Genomic DNA, 11,860 nt, shown 5'->3' with positions numbered 1-11,860 from the left:
CTCCCTCAGCACTGACCCTCCGACAGCGCGGCGCTCCCTCAGCACTGCAGTCCATTGCGTGATCAGGTTGGGTCTTGAACCTACGACACCCTGACTTAAAAGCAAGAGCAGGCTGCTCACTGATCCACAACTGATGCATAGGGTCTGGAAAGGAGCTAGCCATGGGTATTTAATCCCGCAAGACATAGGAACAGGAGTAGGCCATTCAGCCTTTTGAGCTTGTTCTACCATTTAATGGAGATCAGGACTGATCTGTGGCCTAACTCCATATACCTGCCTTTGGCCCATATCCCTTAATACCTTTGCTTCACAAAAGCATATGTCTTAGATTTAAAATTAGCAACCTGATTTATCAACCGCTTCTCCCACCCTTTATGTTTCAAAATGCTTCCTAACATCCCTCCTGAACGGTCTGGCCCTAAATATAGACTATGCCCTTAGTTTTAGGATCCCCAACCAGTGGAAATAAATTATTTTTATCTACCCTGTCTTTTCCTGTTACTGTCTTGAAGACTTTGATCAGATTACCGCTTAACCTTCTAAATTCTAGAGAAAACAGAACAGGGGCAGATGTTAAAGAAAATGTCAGGACTGCCTGGGACAATATCATGTATAATCTCCAAACTGTTTGAATTCCCAAAGGGTTTTCCCTCTGGTGAAAACACATTGTGACATGGATTGTTATGTGAGAGGCAGAGATTAACAAGATTCTGCATTTCACTCTCTCTGGTGCTCAAGTTTATAAATCTCAGGAAGAGAGAAAGCCTTCCCAATGTCACACTGCATCTGCAGTAAAGCAATTAATTGCTTCATGCTTTGGCGATTATTGTGTGTTGGCAAACTGTATGTTTGATCAAGACACCCTTCTTTTTCACACAGCTGAGCAAAAAATGTTGGTCAGTACAAATTCTGGACCACAGTCACCAGCTGAACAGGCAGAAAGGACAATAACTGTTACCTTACAGAAAAACCCAAAGTGCTGGAGAGCATCTGTGGAGAGAGAGAAAGGCAGAGTTTATATTTCAAGTCCAATACGATTCTTTATTGGAATATATTGTCCAATACAATTCTTTATTAGAAAAAATTGGACTTGAAAGTTTAGATTATTTGATTAGATGTTAAAAGGCATCAAAATACGTGGAGGGAATGCAGAAAAACAGTACTGGGATAGAGAATTAGCTGCGTTCACATTGAATGCCAGAGCATGCTCGATGGGCCAAATGGCCTACTCCTGCTCCTGGTTTCTATGGGTCTAGGAAACTTCATCTCAGTTTCCCTTTCCACAGATGCTGCCAGAACTGCTGAGTTTCTCCTAGCATCTCCTGTTTTTATTTCATATCTCCAGCAACTGCAGTATTTTGTTTTAATTTGAGCTGGTATCTGACATCCAACTTGGAGTTTAAAGTCTCCAATTTGTCAGACATAGGGAAGATTCAGGCACAGCAAGGACCACTGCTTTCAACTACTATCTCCTGAAGATATGTCTGAACCTCTACACACAATGCAGATTTACGGTGATGCCACCCACAGTCAAATGGCCTTCCAAGACTCAGCTAAATACCAAGGTTGGGTGGCATCCCAACAAGGAGTAAACGTCGATGGCTGTGCCTTCATCTGCCTGGGTCCCAAGCTTGAATTCCCTCTTCCCCGTCTCAACACTCCCAGTTTGCCTCCTACAAAGATACTGCTCAAAAGCTGCCTCTCTAACTCAGCTTGGGTCACCTGTCCATGGTCTGGTGTCAAATCAAGTTCATAACCAAATTAGGAATGTTTCACTACTGTAAAGGAGCTACATAAATGCAAGTTATTATTAATGGTGGAGGAGAACAGAGGGATGGAAAAACTGTTTTTAAATATGCTAAATGAAATGTGCCAGTTACAATCAAATATTCAGTGACTTTTGTGAGAGGGAACTCTTATGGTGTGAAATATAATTAGCGTCGACCAAAAATCTCACAACAGCCCTCCACTGCCGTCAACGAAACATTTTAATTCTTAGTGGTTTAGGTGAATGCTTGATATTTAATTGCTTGTCATTTAGAAGGTTCTTTGAAAAGTGTGAAAAGACAGATGTAGAATTTCTCACCTTTATCAGCACATTTATCTTTCGCTGCCTAATTGGCATGGGACTGTAGGCATTCAGGTTAACATTCGACAGTAATTAAATCAGGCTCAACTACAGCCTGCTGAGACTTCTCTGCAGGGGCTTCTCATCTCCTTTCCGTTGTTTTGTCTTCCAAAGATCTCTGGACTTGCTGAAAGAAAGAAGGAGAAGAGAAAGAGGTGGGGGTAGGGGTCTGATTAGTGCAAATATTTGATGTTTTTACAATGTGACAAGGTTTCCACACCACTGGACCAAATAACAATCTGACACTTTAAAAGCAGCCGTCAAAACAGCTCAGTTTACAGACCCTCGGAGCTCTTTTCATCCATCAGGGATCCAGTCCGGACAAAAAGCCCTGTTAGTACAATCGATTGTCTCCGAGCAGGTTCATACAGGCCTGAATTGAATCCTCAGTTTGCCGATCAGCCCCGAGGCTCTGAACTAAGGAACCTGTCAGAATGAATTTAAGGGGAAGCTGGATGACCATGTTGGCAACTGGGCTCCAATACTAACCCTGATAAGGGTAGATTTTTCTTTAAAAAAAGCCTGTCCACCATCTACAAGGCACAAGTCAGGAGTGTGACGGAATACTCCCCACTTGCCTGAACGGATGCAGTTCCAACAAGACTTAAGAAGCTCCATACCATCCAGGACAAAGCAGCCCGTTTGATTGGCACCACATCTACAAAGATCCACTCTATCTACCTGCTCAGTAGTAGCAGCAAAAATGTACTATTGGCAAGATTTACCAAGCCTCCTCTGACAGCACTTTCTAAACTCTTACCAGCTTCAAAGGCAAGAGCAACAGATGCATAGTAACACTGCCACTTGCAAGTTTGCCTCCAAGCAACGCAGTATTCTGATGTAACAACATCATAATTCCTTCACTATCGCCTCAGGAACTCTCTCCCTAAAAGCACTGAGAATGTCCCGACATCTCGTGGAGAGCAACAGTTCAAGAAGAGATGGGCAATAAATACTGGCCTATAGCAGATGCTTTGCCTAGTGGTATTATTGCTGGATTGTTAATCCAAAGACCAAGGTAATATTCTGGGGACCGGATTCGAATCCCACCATGGCAGACGGTGGAATGTGAATTCAACTGAAAAGACGTCTGGAATTAAGAGTCTAATGAGGACCATGAAACAGTTGATTGTCGAAAAAACCCATCTGGTTCACTAATGTCCTTTAGGGAAGGAAACAGCCATCCTTACCTGGTCTACAGCAACACGGCTCTTAACTGCCCTCTGGGCAATTAGGGATGGGCAATAAATGCTGCCTAGCCAGCGACACCCTCATCCCGTGAATGAATAAAGAAAAAAGCCAATGACACACACATTCCATAAATGAAACAAGAAAATGTCACATAGGAAGTGGGGTGCACAGAGAATTAGCACTAACCAAAACTGGCAAATGACATTAACATAAGATGCCCATTCAACCCACTGAGGTTGTCCTGCCATACAGTTAGATCACAGTTGGTTTGTATCTAAATTCCATTTATCTGCCTTGGTCATATTGCTTAATGCAACAACTATCCATCGATGCCAATTTCTGGATACTTCACTGGTCCCAGTCACTAAAATAAAACAAGGAACTGTGGATGCAAGAAGTCTGAAACAAAAACAGAAATTGCTGGAGAAACTCAGCAGGTGCAGCAGCATCTGTGGAGGGGGAACAGAATATCCCTCATCTGTGGAGAGATGACTCTGTTTTTTGTCTCCACAGATGCTGCCAAACCTGCTGAGTTTCTCCAGCAATTTCTGTTTTTGTCTCAACTTTTTGTGCAAACTATCTGCAAATTCGCTTTGTGCGTTCTATAGCTGAGCTGTAAACTGCATAACTTCTAGTGGGCGTAATCATTGCCAATTAGACCAAAAAGCGTTTTTTTTTCCTCTTATCATCGCCTAATCCTTTTACTCATCCATAGTTCCTCGCTGCTCACAGGAGCTGCAGTGTCACAATCAGATATAATTGCACGAGCCGCAGAGACATATTTGAGGACTGCTCCCTGTCGCCCTTTGTTTGCATGAGAGTCCAGGCAGTAATTGTTCTCAATATTTGTAAAATGTAGAGACAGAAACAAGTTATTCAGCTCAAATCTGGATGTTTACTTACAAACATACAAAATAGAAACAGAATCAGACCATTCCACCTCTGCTCTGCTGTTCACAATCTTTCGACTCTGCTCTGGTGTACATGTTTCAAATTCCACATTCCTACTACTTCCAATAACTTTTGATTTCCCTGCTCAACAAGAATCCAACCAGTCCCCTCTAAAAGTATTCACTAACTCTGTCTCTGAGGCAGAGAGTTCCCAAGTTGCACAAATTTCAGAGAGAAAAAAAATTCCCCTCATCTCGGTCTGATAAGGGTGACCCCTAATTTTATAATAGTGCCTTCCAGTTCCAGGCTGACCCAGAAGAGGAAGGATCTTTTCCATATCCACCTTGACAAGACTATTCAGGATCTAACACACTTTAATCAAGTCACCTCTTGCTCTTCTAAATGGCCAACTCATCCTCATTAGATAATGCACTCATCCTAACTACCAATCTAGTGGATCTCCTCTGAACCAACTCCAACATAGTTACATCCTTCCTTACACAGGGAGACCAAGACTGCAGTGTTCAAGATGTGGTCTCACCAAGGCCCTGTGGCATAACTGAGGGCCATAACATCCTCTGAGGGATAACAGAGGCATAACATCCTCACTTTTATGTTTAATTCCTCTTGTAATAAAGGACAGCATCCTTATTGCCTTCTTGATTACGTGCTGTAACTGAATACTAACCTTATCATGCTTCATGTAAAACCCCACATTATACTCTATCTGTATTATTTGTGCCCATTCACTCAACTTATCCACATCCATCTGCATCTTCTCTATGTCTTCTTCACAACATACTTTCCCATCGCATCTTTGTGTTGTGTGAATTTAGCTACCGCACCTTTCATTGCCCCATCCAAGTCATTGATGCAACTTGTTAACCTTAAAGTTAACATGCAGGTTCAGTTGGCAGTTAGGAAGGCAAATGCAACGTTAGCATTCATTTCAAGAGGGCTAGAATACAACAGCAGAGATGTACTGCTAAGGCTGTATAAGGTACTGGTCAGACCACATTTGGAAAACTGTGAGCAGTTTCAGGCCCCATATCTAAGGAAGGATGTGCTGGCCTTGGACAGGGTCCAGAGGAGGCTGGTAAGAATGATCGCAAGGATGAAGGGTGTGTCATATAAGATGCAGTCAAGGACTCAGAGTCTGTACTTGATGGAGTTTAGAAGAATGAGGGGGGATCTGATTGAAACTTTTAGAATATTGCGAGGCCTGGATAGAGTGGACATGGAGAAGATGTTTACACCAGTAGAAGAGACTAGGACCTGAGGGGCACAGGGGTTATAGGGAGAAGGCAGGAGAATGGGCTTATCAGTCATGACTGAATTGTGGAGAAGATTCAATGGGCCGAATGGCCTAATTCAGCTCCTATATCTTATGGTGTTGTAAAACAGTTGAGGATCCAGCAAAGACCCCTGTGGGACTCCACTAATAACATCCTGCCAATCAAAGACTCATTTACGTACTCTGTTACCCCTATACCAGGAGTTTTTATTTTCAACAATAACCTTTGGTCTGGCACCTTATCAAATACTTTCTAGAAATCCAAGTTTTGAATAACTTTGGGCTCCCACTTACCTACAGTGCATGTTATTCCTTCAAAAAACTTCAATGAATTAGCCAAACATAATTTCCCTTTGGAAAAGTAATGCCAATCTTCCAAATTATCTTCACCTTTTCTCAGTGTGCAGCAATAATCTCTAACGATTAATTCTAACACATTCTCCGTAACAAACATGAAGCTAACTGACCCACACTTTCCTGTTTTTCACTTTTTCCAAGTTATATTCCACTCTTGCTCCCCCAGCCCTCTTGATCTTATGCATTCTTTCTCATGAATTTATCCAGCTGAAATAAATCAGTGCGATTTACTTCAACCCCTCCCTGTGACAGCTAGTTCCACATTCTAACCACTTTCTGGGTAAACACATTTTTCATGTCCTCCCTGTTGAGTTTATTTGTGACTAGCCTATAATTACAGCCCCCTAGGCTGGTCTTGGCCACAAATGAAAACAGATCCTCTATGTCTAGACCATCAAACCCTTTCATTATCTTGGTCAGGTCATCTCTCAGACTTCTTTTGTTTCAGAGAAAAAAGCCCCATTCTGATCAGCCTATCATGCTTATAATTGTTTAATTCTGAGATCACCCTTCAAAATAATTTTCACACCTTTCCTAAATCCATTTCATCACATGGAAGAGGGAGCTCTCCCAGGACAGAGTAGAAGGTGGATAAGTAGTTGGTATTTTGTAATTCCACTTTAGAGAGTACTGAAGCCAAAATCCATCATCTCTTCCCAGGCAAGGCAATGGGGTGGGTGGGGAAAATCGATTCCTTAGCTGTCCTGATCTGTCTGCCTTTACCCACATCAAGGAGGCTCTGTGTGTATTCATCAGCGCAACAATGGTCTTTCTTTCAGTGACAGCATCACATCGGATGTAGATGATGCAAGGTTTAAGTTTGGCTCTGAACTCTAAACGATCAACTGATGGGTTGGACCCCCCCCACCGACCCTGCAGAATTAGTGACCAACATTTGCACCAATAAATCACCTTTATAAATGCTCTACACTCTAGGACAACCCAAAGCACCTTGCAGCCAATTAAATACTGTCAAAGAGTGACTACTGGTGCCATGGTTTGGATAAGACATCAGACGAAGGTGGAAGTGAGAGGCTGCTGAGCACTATTTAAAAAGAGCACAGGAGTTCTCCCTCAGTGTCCTGCCTAATATTTATCCCTCAATCAACATCAATGAAACAGAGTATCTGGTTATGATCACATTGCTGTCTATGGGAGCATGCTGTGCACAAAGCACCTACTGCATTTCCTACATTTCAACAGCTACTACACTAAACAAGCATTTCATTGGCTGTAACACCCTTTGAGATGCCCTGAAAATATAAAAGCTACTCTATAAATTCAACTTCATTCCTTCTGTACTCTACTCAGAAATAGCAAAATTTTCACAAGGAAATTAACAGTGCAACAATATAACCATAGCAACAGAACTTGCTCTGACTCTGTGCGAACAAATGTTTGCTTAGGTCTCAGAGGTGAAGGTAATATGGAGCAGGGGAAATAAAAACCATTATGTCTGGACTTAGACAAATGAGATTGTGTGGTGATACTCTCCACGTCTTTGAGTGTTAACGCAATTTGCACCACAGCTGTCAAATCTGTATGAATGCTAGAAAGCAATCTCACTGCAAGCTCCTCCCAGGTGTACAGATAATGAGATCAGCCAGTCAGTGGATGAAAGGCAAACAAAGATAGAGGGGTATTCTCTGTATGTTCTCTGTGTCCTGACCTCTTGTCTCTTCCTATTGGTCTCCTCTGTGTCAGTCAGTCTGTCTTTCCGCCTCACATCTGTCTTCTAGCATTTTTACCTTGCTTTATGACAATTTTCAGTTGTTTGCTTTATTATATTCCTTTCTCCCAACATGGTTTTCTTACTCTCATCTTTGCATCTCACTTTCTTTCTATTTGTCTTCCTCTCTGCCTCACTGCAGTATGCCCCAGATCACTCCTCCTCCTCCTCTGTCCATTAGCCATTCTTCCTTCAACCCACACTCTCTGTCATAGTAGTTTCTTAGCAATCTATCCCCATCAATTCCCTTAATTCTTCCCTTCTTCTGTCCCTGCCCAGCAATCTGCTGTATTTCTTACTGTCCTATCTCTCTCCATGTTCCAGGGCTTCTCTCACAATAGTCTGTATCACTTGTCTCTTTTGCCTGAGAGTCAACAGGTCATGGATTCGACTCCCACTCCAAGGACCTGTGTACAAAAACAATGCTGACGCTCCCAGCACAGTCCTGAGAGTGCTGCACTTTTAAATCCAGGCTCTGTCTGCCTTCACAGGTGGATGTTGTAGAAGTTCCCACGACACTACTTTTAAGGTGCACCAGGGACTTCTGTTCAGGGAGTGTGCTGGCCAACAGCCACCTTTCAACCAACAACACTTAAATAAAAAAGATCTTGGTCATTATCACATTGCTGTCTGTGGAATATTAAGGAGAAAGTAGATAAGCACGTGAAGGAGAAAGATGTTGAAGAATATACAGGGTTGGGTTATGAGAACGTGAGAAATAAGAGCAGGAGTGGGCCATTTGGCCCATTCAGCCTGTTCCGCCATTCAATAAGATCATGGCTGTTCTTCTCATGGACTCAGTTCACTTACCCACCTGCTCATCATAACCCTTAATTCCTTTACTGTTCAAAAATCTATCTTTGCCTTAAAAAACATTTAAAGAGGTAGCCTCAACTGCTTCACTGGGCAGGGAATTCCACAGGTTCACAACCCTTTGGGGGAAGATATCAGATAAAGAGAGATGGGAAGACTGGAGTGGAGCATAAAATGGAACAAATGCCCAATGTCTGCGCTCTAATTTTTTGCAATCCTGTGATATACAGATAGGGGCACAAAGGTATGTTGATTAAAATTCTTTGAAATGGTGGTTAATGTGAATCAAGCTCTGACCTGGAGGTTTAGTGGACAGCAGAATAGCAGCTGTTCAGTTGGTGAGAATAGTAGCAGAGTTAAAGCATCCTGCTTCAAGTCCTGAACTCTGATTGACAGTGAACTCTAATACCCATCATTAATGCACAATAGCTACTGCTTTAACCAAATTATTATAATTATGCAAATTATTATAATTATTGTAAGTTCCAGATTGCTTTATAACAGCTATAAGGAATCTGAAATTGGGAGCTGTCAGAGTCCTTAAACTGTTGCTCAACAACATTAAATTAGTGAGTGCAAATATGTTATCTATAATAGTAGCTTCTGTTTGCAGGGATTGTTGCTATTTCTTTAATATAAAACAAATGCACACCTCTAAATGGATAAAATTCTTCTGGTGACAGCATCGTCCAGTGGATATAAGCTAAGTAATATCAATTAGGTTGGTCATCACCCGATTGGAGTGCCTTACATTCAGGATAAAGGAACAAGATGAAACATGTTATACATCAGACAGTCTTGAGGTGGGTTACATGCAGAATAACACACACATAAATATGTCACACGCTGTGCAGTATCACAGGTTGCCAGCCTTGGCTCAGACTTGCCTTTGAATTAGAAGGTTATGGGTTCAAGTCCCACTCGAGAAACTAATGTAGATAAACCAGACTGACACTCCAGTGCAGTGGAGGTAGCACTGCACTCTTACAGGCATCATTAAACCAGGACCTCTCCAGCACTCCCACACAGATTTAAATGATTCCATGATTTTCTGTGAAAAACAGGCAACATTTCCCCACTTTTCAGTCCAGTATTTATTTCTCAATTGATACAAAAATCTGGTTAAATGGTCAATCTCATTGCTGTTTGCAGGATCTCCACGTGCACAAACTGGTTACTGCATTTCTACAAAACTGCCTATGCTTCAAAAATGCTCTGCAGCAGCAAATAATCAGTGATCAACACCCATCTTCAAAGTCAGGAATTTTGCTTTAATTTAAAATCCAAGGGTGGAACCAAAGGACAAACAAAAAAAAGTACATTTGGAATTAAGTTAACACCTACTCCCATAATTTACCAAGGTCCGGACAATAATGATCCGACAGGCTCTCGGTTGTAACATTTAAAACGAGGCTGAAGAATTAAATTATCCCGAACCATCACATTCATAACGAAAAACTGATTTTAGGTGATTTTAGATTGGTGAACATTGCAAAACACACAAGTAAGCATGCAGGTGTAGCAAGTAATTAAGAAGGCAAATGGAATTTTGGCCTTTAATGCTCAGGGGTTAAAAGTTTTAAAATAGGGAACAAAAACAGAAATTGCTGGAAAAGCTCAGCAGTATCTGTTGTGAGAAATCAGAGTTAACGTTTTCGGGTTGAGTGACCCTTCCTCAGAACTGTTCTGAGGAAGAGTCACTCAACCCAAAATGTTAACTCTGATTTCACTCCATAGATGCTGCCAGACCTGCTGAGCTTTTCCAGCAATTTCTGTTTTTGTTTCTGATTTACAGCATCTGCAGTTCTGTTGGTTTTTAAAATAGGGAAGCCTTGTTGTAACTGTACAGGGTATTAGTGAGACCAGGCTTAGAGGACTGTGCACCGGTTTAGTCCCCATATGAAGAAAGGATATTCTGGGAAGAAAGGCAGTTCAAGAGAGATTCATTAGACTTGTTATTGGAATTAAGGGCTTGACTTATTAAGAACATCTAAACAGGGCTAACATGGACAGTCAGCAGTTTTATTTTAAATTGTAAATCTATTTTACCATACATCAGAATTTGACTGACACTTTGTATATAGAATATAGAACAGTACAGTAACAGGCCCTTTGGCCCACCATGTCTGTGCATAAATGTGTTTGGTTTGAAAAGTAAAATGAGCAAATAGCAACAGTAACAAATATATTTTCGCAGTAGCCATTGCATTTAGCTTATTCCTTAAATATAAATATTGTGGTATGCGACTCATACACATCCTGGGCATACTTACATCAAACAGATTGCAACAGTTTCAAGAAAGCAGCTCATCACCACCTTCTCAAAGGTTATAAGGGATATATAATAAATGCTGACCCAGGCAACAACACCCACTGCCCACGACTGAATAAAACAAATTCCTGGATCAGCATTCCTTGAACCTGTGTCTTTTTATTATCATTTCCATTACTGTCAGGATTTATCATTTGAAATTTCAGTTGTTAAACCGATTCAAATTGGCATCGCCACTTCAGGCATGGTTACCTCTATTCCTCATGCCAAACGTGTCCCTTAGTTCGAGATTCCCTCAGTTGTAGAAACATCTTAAGATCTATCCTGTCAATTGCCCTCAGAATATTGATCTTTTCAATAAGATAACTCTATATTCTTCAAACTCTATTGAATAATGGCCTACTTGATAAATCAGCCTCTTAATCCCAGGAACCATTCTGGTGAATCTCTTTTGAACTGCCTTCATTGCCAATATAGACAGAGACGAAAGCTGTACACAGTACTCCAGGCCTGGTCTCATCAATACCCTGTACAGTTACAATAAGACTTAGCTATTTTTAAACTCTAACCCCCAAGCAATAAGGGTCAACATTCCATTTCGAGCACTGTACGTTTTTGGAATATCTTATTTAAATGGTAGCCTGCCTTTTGATTCTTCCTACCAAAGTGCTTGATCTCAAACTTTTATAAATTAAATTCTGACAACATGTGGCACACTCACTCAACCTATCTATGTTCTCTTGCAGATTCCCTACATACTCATCACAACATGCCCTCCCACCTATTTTTTTATTATCAGCAAATCACACTCCAATTCATTAACACAGAATGTAAATAATAGAGATCCTAGGACTGATCATTGTACCACTCCATTAGTTGTATCTTTCCATACTAAAATAAGACTCATTAATCCTGATACACTATCTTCTGTGCCTTAACCAATCCTCAATCTATGCAAATACATTACCTACACTACTGTGAGCTCTTATCTTCTGCAGTAATCTTTTATGTGGTACCTTATCAAATGCTTTCTGGAAATCCAAACAGACTATATTTACCAGTCCTGTTTATCAATTCTGCTTGTTATATACTTAAAGAAAAACCTTATCAAATTTGTCAAACATAATCTGCCTTTCACAAAGATAGTAGGAACTGCAGATGCTGGAGAATCTGAGATAACAAGGT

The 11,860-nt window shown here is 41.1% G+C and overlaps 1 long non-coding RNA gene across 1 annotated transcript in view; it reads right to left on the bottom strand.

Annotated features, from left to right (window-relative positions):
- LOC125486753 overlaps positions 1 to 11,860 on the bottom strand; it is a 209,090-nt gene that overhangs the window by 156,240 nt on the left and 40,990 nt on the right. The window contains exon 3 of the long non-coding RNA XR_007265382.1: positions 2,087 to 2,255. This is a non-coding gene — a long non-coding RNA (uncharacterized LOC125486753). The remainder of the gene's footprint in view (positions 1 to 2,086; positions 2,256 to 11,860) is intronic.

This window comes from Rhincodon typus, chromosome 32 (genome assembly GCF_021869965.1).
Source record: "Rhincodon typus isolate 14 chromosome 32, sRhiTyp1.1, whole genome shotgun sequence".
NCBI classification, from domain to species: Eukaryota; Metazoa; Chordata; class Chondrichthyes; order Orectolobiformes; family Rhincodontidae; genus Rhincodon; species Rhincodon typus.
The sequence above is the reverse complement of the archived record's forward strand: the minus strand, read 5'-3'. Positions and strand labels throughout refer to the sequence as shown.